This window comes from Pieris rapae, chromosome 12 (assembly GCF_905147795.1).
Source record: "Pieris rapae chromosome 12, ilPieRapa1.1, whole genome shotgun sequence".
Lineage (NCBI taxonomy): Eukaryota > Metazoa > Arthropoda > Insecta > Lepidoptera > Pieridae > Pieris > Pieris rapae.
The window spans coordinates 598,266-610,880 of record NC_059520.1 but is presented as its reverse complement, the minus strand read 5'-3'; the positions used below and the strand labels follow the sequence as shown (position 1 = coordinate 610,880).

At 32.1% G+C, this 12,615-nt stretch overlaps 1 protein-coding gene across 4 annotated transcripts in view; it reads right to left on the bottom strand.

Moving 5' to 3' along the window:
- The window catches only part of LOC111002135 (polypyrimidine tract-binding protein 2), a 323,058-nt gene that overhangs the window by 82,326 nt on the left and 228,117 nt on the right, over window positions 1–12,615 (bottom strand). The gene's annotated exons all lie outside the window — the stretch shown is intronic.

The window sequence follows — 12,615 nt, the reverse complement described above, 5'->3', positions numbered from 1 at the left end:
CATGGACACTCTCAATGCTAGAGGGCTTGCGAGTGCGTTGCCGGCATTTTAAGAATTGTTACGCTCTTTTCTTGAAGGACCCTTAACGCTGGCAGCATTTCCTCGCTATATTGCGATATTTATTCGTTTAATTTATTTTTATTTATTTATTTTAAAATTTGCTGTCGTAAGTTTCCTTAAACCATTTGTTAATTAATAGGGCAATTAATTAAGAAACTTAGTTGCACAATTAATTAAAAGTAATTATCAAGCTTTATTCATATTGTAAAAATTGGTTAAGTGTATCCATTTGAAATGCCGAATACAACATAAGTTACAAATTGTACAGAGCGTTGGCGCAGAGATGTCAAACAGCGAAATTCACGACGCCATCTCAGATCCCGCTTTGCCACGCAAAATATCTGACGGTTGTCCCCTTAGGTGGGAATATGCTTATTTTTAACTTTAACTTGGAAATACGCCAGTAGTTCGCCTCTTTAGTTTTCATGAGATGCAATATGAGATTTCGGATTTTTAAATCTCATTTACCATTGTGCTTTTTAGCTAAGTCTGGGAAATGAAATGATATATATTTTGTTACTTAATGAGAAGTTGGTATAATATTTTCCTTTTGGAGGTAATGTAACACACACACCAAAGGTATACACACTTACACTAAACGTAAGGTATTTATATAACTAAAACTGTACCCACTATTTATTTATTTCGTTACATTACAATATAAAAATTGAACACAATTAAATTAAAAGAAGGGCAACTGGCGGCCTTACCACTTTCGAGCGATTTCTTCCAGGCAATCACTATTTGGATTTTTTATATACATTTACAATAATTGACGCCATTTCATTTATTTATTTCTAAGGTTATTTTTAGAAGTTTTCGAATTGATATTATATAGGTTTAGTACTAATTTAGGTACTAAAAGTAATAATAAGAGTTAACCGCATAAAAAGTTAGTTTTATGACTAAGTTTTTACTTTGTTAATTTAAAGTGTTCAGGGCCAATTGTTTTTTTGAAAACCAACATTTATGGCCTGTTTAAGCACGTTTATTATCACATATTTTAATTTGCATCATTATTTAATTGTCTTTATCTAAATGTGGATTTATCTATACTAAAATTAAAAAGAGGAATTTTGTATATGTAAGTATGTTTGTAACGAAATGGTTCTGTTCCATAAAATATAAATGCCAAGTAATCATAATACAATTTTCAATAAAGATATACAATTATCACGTACAATGTTGCCATTCCGGTGATTTAAAAAAATACCTTTTAAAACGAAATTCCAGATAATTTGCACCTTTCCTAGCAAACTAACGATTGTCACGTATGAAATTCTAACTGATTGCGTTCTGAAAGCACTAATGACTGGGAAACTGCACTTGCATGACACAGAACTTTGTGATTGATACGTAATCTGTGGATTCAAGACACTATTTATGTGAATCACTTACACATAACATACACAGTACACACTATATATATACACTGTATATTTTTATAAAGCCTCCGTTGTATTAGTTACATAAACACGAATTGGGTACAGACATAAAAAATGTTTCTTTACAGCAATTGTGGTAAGCGAGTTTTGTTACTCGCGGCGAGACAACTTAAATATATGAATAAACATTTTGTTTATCATGATTTCAATTTAATACAAATTGGCCAGGACGCTCATCAGATGTTAAGTGACACCGCTGTCTATAGACACATTGGCTGATAGCTAATGTGTTGCCGGCCTTTAAAGAATTGGTACCCTCTTTTATTGAATTGTTTGATAGTTCATGTTTGTTACTTGGAGAGTTGTACCAGATGGGCAAGCGAAATTTCGTTGGCGACAGACGAAAGATAGCACAAAAAAGAAAATTGTGGAATGCCTTGGAGGGTTCTACTCGTTCTACATAAAAATATATTTTTTTTATTACTTACTGGTGATGTATCGTATATTTGTTTGTATTTATGAAACAAAAATATTATTTTCACGTATTAATCGATTTTATTCCTATTTCTATCCACACTGAAATATTTAACGTAATATAATGGATTACATATCGCTGAGGTATGCAATATACTTTCAGTATGTGTCGAATTGGCCTAAATAAATTTTACAACAAAGGTTTTACCAATTTTCGGGATACTCAAAGTGATATATGTCGTTGTATTTAGCATCAAATATGTACCGAACTGCGAAATACGAAGTTGGTAAACTTATTCCTATCATTGAAATTGGGTCTGGATCGATCCCCATTCATTCCATTATTTATTCATCATTTCATGAATACTTAAAATCAATTGTGCGCTAAGCCTTGCCTAATGATATTCTTGTTTTGTTGATTGACGCTCATTTGAAGTTGTCTTACTTTTAATCAAATTAGCATGAGACTTAGAGAATTTTGCAATTATTTTTGTAAGTATACGTCTATATAGAACCATAATGCCAACATTTAACAAAACTAGTTTTAGAAGTCTTGAATCTATAATACAATGTGTATGCTTTAAAAATATGACATTACACATTTAATACACATTAATTATATCAGAATATAAGTAATCTATCAACGGAAAAAGTTAAACAGACAAACACATAATAAAAACTCAAAATTATAATAACTAAAATATAAAAATAACAATAATACGCCTATGGAACGCCCATAAACCCGAATCAGACCATTTTAGAGGATGCGTTGCCGGCAGTTTTTGTTGAGTAGGTAAGCAGAATAAATAATACACAAATATAAATCCAATGATAACAAATGTTAAATAGGTTTCATAATTTTAATAAAATAATTACTCCAAACAAAATTATTGCAATGTAATTTCTTTGCATGGCCAATTGGATTTAACATCGTTTCTTTTAAAGAGATGTTTTTCTAATAAATCACAAAGTAACTGTTAAACAATTTCCAGCAGGCTTTTCGATTCCATTTGAACAAGTTTTTATTAAACTAAAGAAATAATATACTTCTTTATTGTATTTCATTCATTTAATACAAAGTTTCATACGTGCTTGTAATATAAGTAGCCTTGTTCATCACATAAATAATACACATACGTCTGAAAATACAAAGCGCAGGAAATCTTCTTTAAATATTCCTTTCTTTCGTAATCAAAGCGCTGTGTTTGGTAGATAAGAATTCCCAACGCGCTTTACTGCGAGGGTGTATGAACATCTTTGTAGAACGAAATTATTCCACTCATCTATTTATCAAATAAATCCTTCGAGGAGCGGAAAACTCGAAGCAGAATAAGTCGTACCTATATCACAATTTGCTCCGCTACTTAATTTATCAACGTATAAATTATGGAGTAGCCTTTTTCCTAATTCCAGCCACAAGATTCTCAAATGCATACAAAATCGTTTATAAATCGTATATAAATAAAAATTATACCCCCGTGGATTATTTAAAGTGCCGTCGGGTGCGATATTTCAATGAAAATCCTTAAAGTGTGCAGATTAAACATGAAAACTTTTTTGTATTTGCTTAGCGTTTCACGGTTGATATAAGTGGATTGCGAAAGTTTTGAGGATGAGCATAAAAATGCTCTGGAGTTAGAAAAAACAGTATTAAGAGTGTCGCAATAAAGAAGTATATTTTCTTACGTTGATATCCGTCATAAAATGTTTTTTATTTGACTAAAATATCAGCTAGTTTAATAAAATTGCAATCGCTGATGTCGCGCTGTTGTTATACGCGTCACTTGTCAATTGATGGCCAAAACTGACGGACAAAACTGTTAGTTTTTAAATTTAATACAAATAAATTGAAAAAGGTCCAAATCATTTTCTTCTGATCTTTAATTTCGTGCGAGTACAAACAATATCCTGATGGTTATAAACCCGAATGTGCTATTTTGAGACACTGGATTCATATACATGCCCATGTACCTGGTGCCTCGAATCAACGTAGACTTATGAATTAAATGTTTTAATAATTTTGTCCGAAGAAACAACCGGGGCGACAACTAGGATGTTCTTGCCCGACCCAGAAGCTGCGTACAAAATCGCAAGGACCAAAGGGTTTAACCCTATAATGACCCAAATTTTGACAGGGCATGGAGCCTTCGCGGAATACCTCCACCGTTTCAAAATAAAAACGAGTCCCGCATGTGAATGCGACGAAAACACAATACAAACGGTGGAGCATCTCCTAGTGGAGTGCCCCATATTCGCCATTCAAAGGCACGATCTGGAGCAGACCGTGGGGATGCGGATGACACGCAATGTGCTGCCCGACATCCTTGCGGGGCACAGGACGGCCCTGGAAAAATTTTGCGAGCGGATTCTGCGGAGGACGCGAATATTCAACGGCGCCCGGAATATTGCTACGCCCTGTAATTAATTCAAAATGACCAAAATGCTAAATTTTTATGAAAGTATGTAAAGTGAATGTAAATAAACAAAGAAAATAAATATACAATTTAAATAAAGAAAACTACTACACTATACTAGGAAATGTAAAATGTTAAGTAAATGTGAATGCATAAAGCTGCTGTAAGAAACACAATATAATATAACATAACAATATTAAAATAAAAATAAAAAATTGAATGAACAAAATAAATACAGCAAAAAAGGACCCTGATAAGCAAAAGTCAGGGGTGGGTTCGCAACTCCATTAAAAAAAAAAAAAAAAAAAAACATATTTATAAGTATTACTCTACTGACAATATATGCCTTGGATAGTCTGAAATGATTTTTATTTTATTTTATTTAAGTTGCATACTAAATAAGATACAGGAAACAAAGATCATAAACTGGCTGTAGGTACAGTGTCAAACTACTAAAATTTATGATGCGATCGTTTTGATTCCGACTAAAAAATCGCACCTATAATAATTATATCTAACATCGTCATTTAATTAAGTACAATTTTTTGACTAATAGTTCTTGATTAACTTAACACAAATAATCTTAGAATTTTTCTTCGCCATTCAACGTACAAATAACCGTACTTTAAATCCGATGTAATTTAGGATAAAGGCCATGATAGTTCTAAGTAGATTACTAGGGACGGTGAAGATTAAATAATAGGGCGGTAGGAGAAGACATGTTTAATACGTCGGTGCTGATCGGACGGCGATAGGAAGGCCGAGAAGTTGGGTTACAAGGATACGGCTAATTAATTACTCTTATAACTTTATAGACCCCATTATTATTTGGTTTGAGTCATTTAAAATATATTACGAATAAAAGTTCGTAAAGTAAATTATGACTTATATTTTAATTTGCGTTTGTTTACTTTTATTAAACTTATATATAATAACGTATTTATTGATATTAATACGAAATATGATTGCATATTATTATAGTATATAACTGTAAGCGATTGACACATCTGATCTGTTAAGAAACTGATAGTAAAACTTATGTATTCAACCTATAGTTTTCTTTGCCTCATCAGCTGAATAAATCCGCGTTTCAATTATGAAATCTGCAATCGTTCACCCTTTTTATGATAGTATTTCAATACAAAACCCCGGTTAGCATTTTCCGTAATTGATTGTCAATTGATGACAGGGCACCGTCCGTTATCTATTCATCCTGGCCTAAATAGGGACACTCGAAATCACAATATGAGCATTAACATGAACAGCTTTTGTTCGGCAAAAGAACTTTTTGTATATTAAAAATATTTTCTTGACAATAGCGTTAAGATAAATTACCTATTCACAGCACGTCTGCAGTTTCCCTTTTTGTTAACGAGGGAAATCGATTCGTTTGTGTCACGTCACTCTGTATCAATGCAATGAAAATATAAAGCGTTTTTGATGGATACCGACCTGTGATGGTTTTAATATCGAAACGTTAGTGCTATTACTTATCTGTGGCAATTTTACCGCGCCGGACAATATACGTCACTTTCGTTTAAATTCTCGAAAACGAAGACATGCTCTTCGTATAGAATGACTAATTGTTAGCATCTTTCCTATGCCCCAGTAGAACGCAAGAGCGACGTCGGGGCCTCTGTAATTTGTAGGAACTACTCGAGGTAGTTTTAGTAGGTATTGCTCACCTAGTATCTGAATATAATATATCCCTATGTACCCTTGCACTTCCCTATAGAACATTCTAGGATAATTTTAGTACCAGATGCAAGATAACATAAGATGTATGGTAGAAATACAAACTGGACGGTTTTTCTGTTCACCAGGACGTCGAAACTATTTAAATAATTCACTCATATACATACTAAGGCCAGTGTAATATACACTATAACATTTTTACCATTAAAATTGCACGAACAACTTAATAAACCAATTGAATTTTTGTCGCTCCATACATAGCCGATGCAAGAAACCTGTTCTTGACGAGAATTTTCATTCGATACAGGATGTGTTCCAATATTCGAATATGAATTAAATTCTAATTTATAAAAATTGGTACTTTCATTTAAATAGAAACATAAGATATATATATATATGTTAGATATATATTTCAATCGTGTATAGTGTTTTTAAACGTTAATAGAAGAAAATAATGAACCGACGGGAGCGGCCATAAAATACGATTTTATCATGCCATAGGGAGGGACACGTTTTCGAATATCGTAATAAAAAAGTCACATATGTCAAATTTATGACACTGACCATTGTAAAGAGATTAAAAGATTTACGAATGGGGCGAGTCACACCGTACCAATTTACAAGTTTTATTTTGTAATCCTCTTTAGGATATTATTGAATGATATCAACTTACGCTTCCATAACACTCCTTGATTCTTACCTGAAAAGACAAAATTACATTATTAGTCTGTATTTAACAATAACCTTGTTTTAAATATTACTCAAACTACATCCATATTATAAAAGAAATCACTTAGGCAATATACAATGTCTAAACAAGTGCCAGTATCTTCGGAACCTTGCCTAAAGGGACTCCTTTTAATAATATATTTTAATTATTAAATTTTAAGGTTAGTTATTAGGTATATTAGAATTAACTACAATTATATTTTTATTCAATTGGAAATATATATATATATTAAGTAATGACATTGATAAATAATATATACGAAATTGAAATTAAACACAAACGACAACTTAGTATTTTAAAGATACATAATGTTTTTTTTCTATGCGTGTAGTTTCTAATAACATAGACGAAAAAAGATTAGTGCGGAAGAATTAATTTATTATACCCTTATTCAACATTGGAAAAATACCTATAGCTAACGTATCAAAAGGTTAGATTATTAGCAATATAATATTAGCAATATATGAAAAGGCAGATTTATCTAGCTCACTAAAATAGAACTCGAAGAACAAACATCGAGATTGGATGTCTAAATTATGGAAGAGGAATTTCTTAAGCAAAGTCTTAAGGAGGCTGTTAACTTGCACAATAAATCAGTGTAAGCACAAATGCCGTCGAATAAATAATTTTCTTTATTCATCAAAATTAAAAGCTGTGGACAAAGAGCTTTCCTTAATTAAATCCAGCTTGTCGTGACTTTCCAACCTTGACTTCGATGATTGCTCTTTTCTGATTTTCATTATAAAATGTTCAGCTACTGTGAAAACTTTTGATATTACTATGATATAATAATAATAGTGATTTTTACATTAGTACACGAAAGTTGCGTCAGCCACATCACTGTTTTGTTCACGCTAATGAAGATCGTACGAGAAACGAAGGTTAAACTTTCTTCAACTTTAAACATCGCGAATGAAGATTGATTGCTATTGGGGTTAGCAAATATGTTTCTTATTTCAAAATGTATACTACTAGCTTTCACAAAGGTATCTACTATTTAACTGTAACTTTTTACTTAAGATAAGGATTTTGAAATTACATTAATGCAAATAGAAGGTTATGTGTTTCAAATAAAATACTGGGTTTTAAATTAATGATAAAATCTCTATTTTATAAGCATTAGTACCTGGTCACATCGTATAACTTTCATACACATTGATCAAACTGAAATACCGTCTTTTTCACTGTCTATATGTTTTAGTCCATTCTTATTGTTTCAGTTACTTTATTTGGTATACATACATAGACATAACATTTATTACAAACAAAAACACAAGGACATAAACACACAAAATAACAATAATCAAAGAAAAAAATTAAATGAGAGATATCAAAAATAAAATAAAAAATCTTTTCCCCTTCGGTTCGTTTGAAATGCGTAATGCGTGTGTGCTGTGGCTGTAATTGGCCCTGGCTCCGCATTATGCTGAGGAGCAGAATGTCCCATAATTCTTCCGCTCACCTGTTTAATTTATTTCTCAAAGCGGTTGTATGGAAGAGATTACTAGGCACGAGGGCGCTAGTTACCATGGTATCAATTTTCAATGATTCTATTTTACTATATTTGAATATTACTTAGAACACAATGTAGTACAATGTAAGTAACACCCACAGAAAATATAACATGTAATAGCCCTAAGTATGACCTAGATGTTTTAAAAAAAGTCTTAAAATATTCCGAGTAAATTAACCACACTGTAGCAGTTTAATTACAAAAAACGCAGGTAACAATGCGTTGGTGGAAACGTGGAATAAGTTGGAACAGTTGATTTTTCGCGTTTACTTTTGATTCATAACCACAAACATGGCTATTGTTTGAAATTTGTTTCAATTGTTTAAATTTGGGGATGTTTGTCGCACGTTAAAACATAATAATGTGTAACAGGCCTGAAACGTTTTTCAATTGTTTTATTCGAGTATATTTTTAAATAATTTTCATTTGTTTTTAACAGTTTATTTATATAAATAAGGAATATTTGAAAGCTTTTTCCGAATCCTTACTGTTAGTTTAATAGAAGATTCATCCAGATTTTATCACATTTTCCGTACTTGTTATACATAGATAATAATCTTGAATAATTTTTGCTTTAACTTGAGTTCGAATTCGATTGGGTTCAAGGCAAGCCGGTTTCCTCATGATAATTTCCTTTACTCAGTACGGACAAGTGTTAAATGCGCACATAGAAATAGTTATACAAAAAGGAATAACTTTAATAAAAAAAAAATACAAAGCGAATAAATAAAACTGAAACATTCTGTGGTTAGTTTTTTGCGAATTGATTTTTCCCTCCATTATCGGCTCCAAAACAAATGACGTGTGTCGATAAAATATAACTCACGTCAGTTGCACGGCTGTTTCGTGAATTTCAATTGAATATTTATTTGGAATTTTTTTCTCGGCCTACCGAAAACAGTACTTTACTACTTGTTTAATAAAAAGCTTCGATTGTCAGACGTCCATCATTTCTTTTAACCTTTATTTTATATCATTTATTTGGAAATAATACTCAGGTAACTATGCATTTCAGTTGTGATAACTGAGCAACTGAGCGTTATAAAAGGTAGTTTTAGTCGTGCACCACCACTATAGGCAGCAGGCCTCTGAATTACTAGAAGCGATCAAAAAGTTAGCTTAATGGAGGGTTGGTGGCGGTGAGTTTAGTCGTCCAGGTTGGTGCTAATTTAGTTGGGGTCCTTCAAGTAAATAGTGTATCGATTTTTAAAAGGCAGGCAACGCACTCGTGAGTCATCTAACATTTATGTATCCGTTAAAACAACAAATACATTTATTTATAATATAGAAGTATCAACCAGGAACAGTTTTTTTATGTATAAAAACAATTATGTCTGATATATTATCTATAAACGGACAAAAATATGTGTTGAACAGTAAAAGCTTTAATTTATAAAGGGTGTTCTGTTCAAGTGCACGAGTTTTCAATTACACAAAGTGATGGCCGCAGGGTTGTACCGCGAAAAACGCTGCGGTCAAGCGTCTGACCGATTGCACCCCACTCATTCACGAGAACAACTGAGATTCACCACAATGCCTCACAAAATAAGGCTCATTTCGCCTAGTCAACGGTTGTGAAACTTTGAAAATGTTGAAGAAAACTCGATCGTTTTTCCAAGGAAAACTCTCAGTGGTATATTGCGTTATTACCTGGACGAGGACAAGCGCAATTTAGGAAGAAAAGAACGATATGTGGCGACAAAAGATTTTATGGAGTACTCGAGCACCGATCGGCCTTTCGTAATTTTCTTTGATCGAAAACACAACACTGTTCAAGTCTTATTTTATCCGATGTTTGAGCACTTTGATGCGCTTGGAACCACAGATAATGGCAGAAATAAGACAAAACATTTCAGTTGTAGAAAACTCGATAAACGAACTGCCGTGATATGAAATGTGCTGGTAAACAGTAACTATTTTCGAAGAGAATTTCCCAAACACTATATGGCTAGTGAAAGGTTTAGGTTTTCTTTAAAATCAGTCAGTCACTGTATTTATGTAAAATTGTCATTGACGCTGTCGACTTTTTTTTAATAGAACAGGGGGCAAACGGGCAGGAGGCTCACCTGATATTGTAGTGCGTTGCCGGCCTTTTAAGAATTGGTACGCTTTATGCGACTTTGCATGATTGTATAAATTTCTATAAACTATATGCCGATCACTACGTGGGGTTTCCATGCAATTATACGAGTACATTGGGCATAACAAAACAAGAACAATATTATCTAGATAAAGAAGGTTTAAAGATAAATGACATCTTATAAAAATAATTACTTTTACATATACATAAAAGGGAGAACAAAAAATATTTAAATATAATTCGTAAGTCAGCTGAAAACAATTCGTCACACATTCTTTACGACAAACGCAACTCCTTAATAACAATAAAAACGTTAGGAAAGATTTGCCCCAATAATCGTACGGCAAACCGTATGAAAGAGTGGATGTCCATAAAATAAAATAATAACCGGTCAATAAAAATCTTTCAGCAAAAACTCGGCAAATATGTCAAATGCGGATCGAGAAATAAAAGTTCTCGAGGGCGTGAAGTGGTCTTTCTTTAGTGGAAATTTGATCTTCGACAGGTCGAGAACGGTCTATCAATCGGTCGGTAATTGGAGGGTTTTACTGTCATGATATCGCTCATAAAGTACATTACAGCTCGTTTTTCTTATAAATGAAGATATCACACGTCTTACGACATTGAAATCAATTTTAGTTTACTATTTGAGGTATTAAATAAATGACCTTTTGTAACAACTCTTTTCAACGTGTAATTCATGTATAAATAAAAATAATTATAATCATATCAATTTTGGGATATAAAACTGTTTCAATGTTTAGATAATTTCAGTATAGTCACGCAAACATAAGTTGTTTAATTGTAATATTTATGTAATGTTTAAAGAACTTTATTTCTCATTACAATAAAAAATAATTTATTTACATGAGAAACTTAATATTAATATGTATATATATGAGCGAGATACACGTCGCCATTAGCCGTTTTAATTTTAGTCAACTGTGTTCATTCTAAGATGTTTCTCTTCATCTTTACTGCGTTTTTTAATTTTTCAAACACTCCAATATTGCGAATTTGAGATGGTAATTGATCAAATAATTGCACACCCTCATACCTACTACATTTTTTCAAATAATTTGTACGCGCTGTAAAAACTGATATATTAAATTCGATAGAGAGATACTAGAAACATCCGAAGGGCTATTATTTATTTATATGTTATCTTACAGCTACGCATCCATGTTATAAAAGACAATGCACAAATCTAAAAACACATTACATTGATAAATAAAATACATTAATATAATAAAAAGACAACTGAAATTAATATTTTTTTCGCCTAATATGAAAATATAATTCGAATTAATCGCATCATACAGTTTATAGTATCGGGTTAGAAAAACTCTAGAGCTATCCAATCGGCTATGAAGGTACTTGTAGAGACTCTAACGCCGAGCACTAAAACGTAATAGGTAATCGGTATATGCGAGCTCGAATGGGACACCTTTATACGGAATTACTGGCTCGACCGTGCCTTTTTGCTTTTATACGTTTCGAGAGATATTGCACGAGTGTTTGCTATTACGAAGTATGCCTTTATTGTGGATGGTCACTTTGTATTTACGAAAGATTGGAGCTTTATTTAATCATTTTAAGTTTTATATACGGGTATATAAGTCAAGTTATAATGTCAATAGAACAGCGGGAATTGAAACATAGTATAATTCAGTGGTTGTGAACACAAGCGTTTTATGAAAATAGCCTTATTATTAATTACTATTAAAACACCAATTTCTGTTTCACTATAACATATATTCCTGTATTTTTTAAACATAAATTCTTTCGTCTTTTGATATGTACAATTGGAATGATATAGTTTATGTTATGTTTAAATCTTTAATTTTATCTAATATTGAATTATACAATAATAATAATTCCCGTTTAACTTCCAATCATGACAAAAAATATTATGATATATTTTACCTAAATTCCGTACCGGCGATCGGAACCCCTTCGCGGTTAAAGGCCTCCTCCAGCTTTTTCCAACTGACTTTGTCCATGGCTTTCTTTCTCCATTCTCTACGTGTACATCTTATTTCGCTTTTAATTATATGTATTTTTCTTATTTTTAGTATACTTCTTTCCATTGCTTTCTGGCATGCTACTAGATTGGCTCTTTATTTTTGTGTTGTAAGTCCACGTTTGGCATAATTATATAAATAATATTTATATATAAATTTGGATAGCAGTGTTGGTCTGCTGGTTTCAGCGTGCGACTCTCCTGCCTGTGTACCGATGGACTTTTTCTTTATGTGAGCATT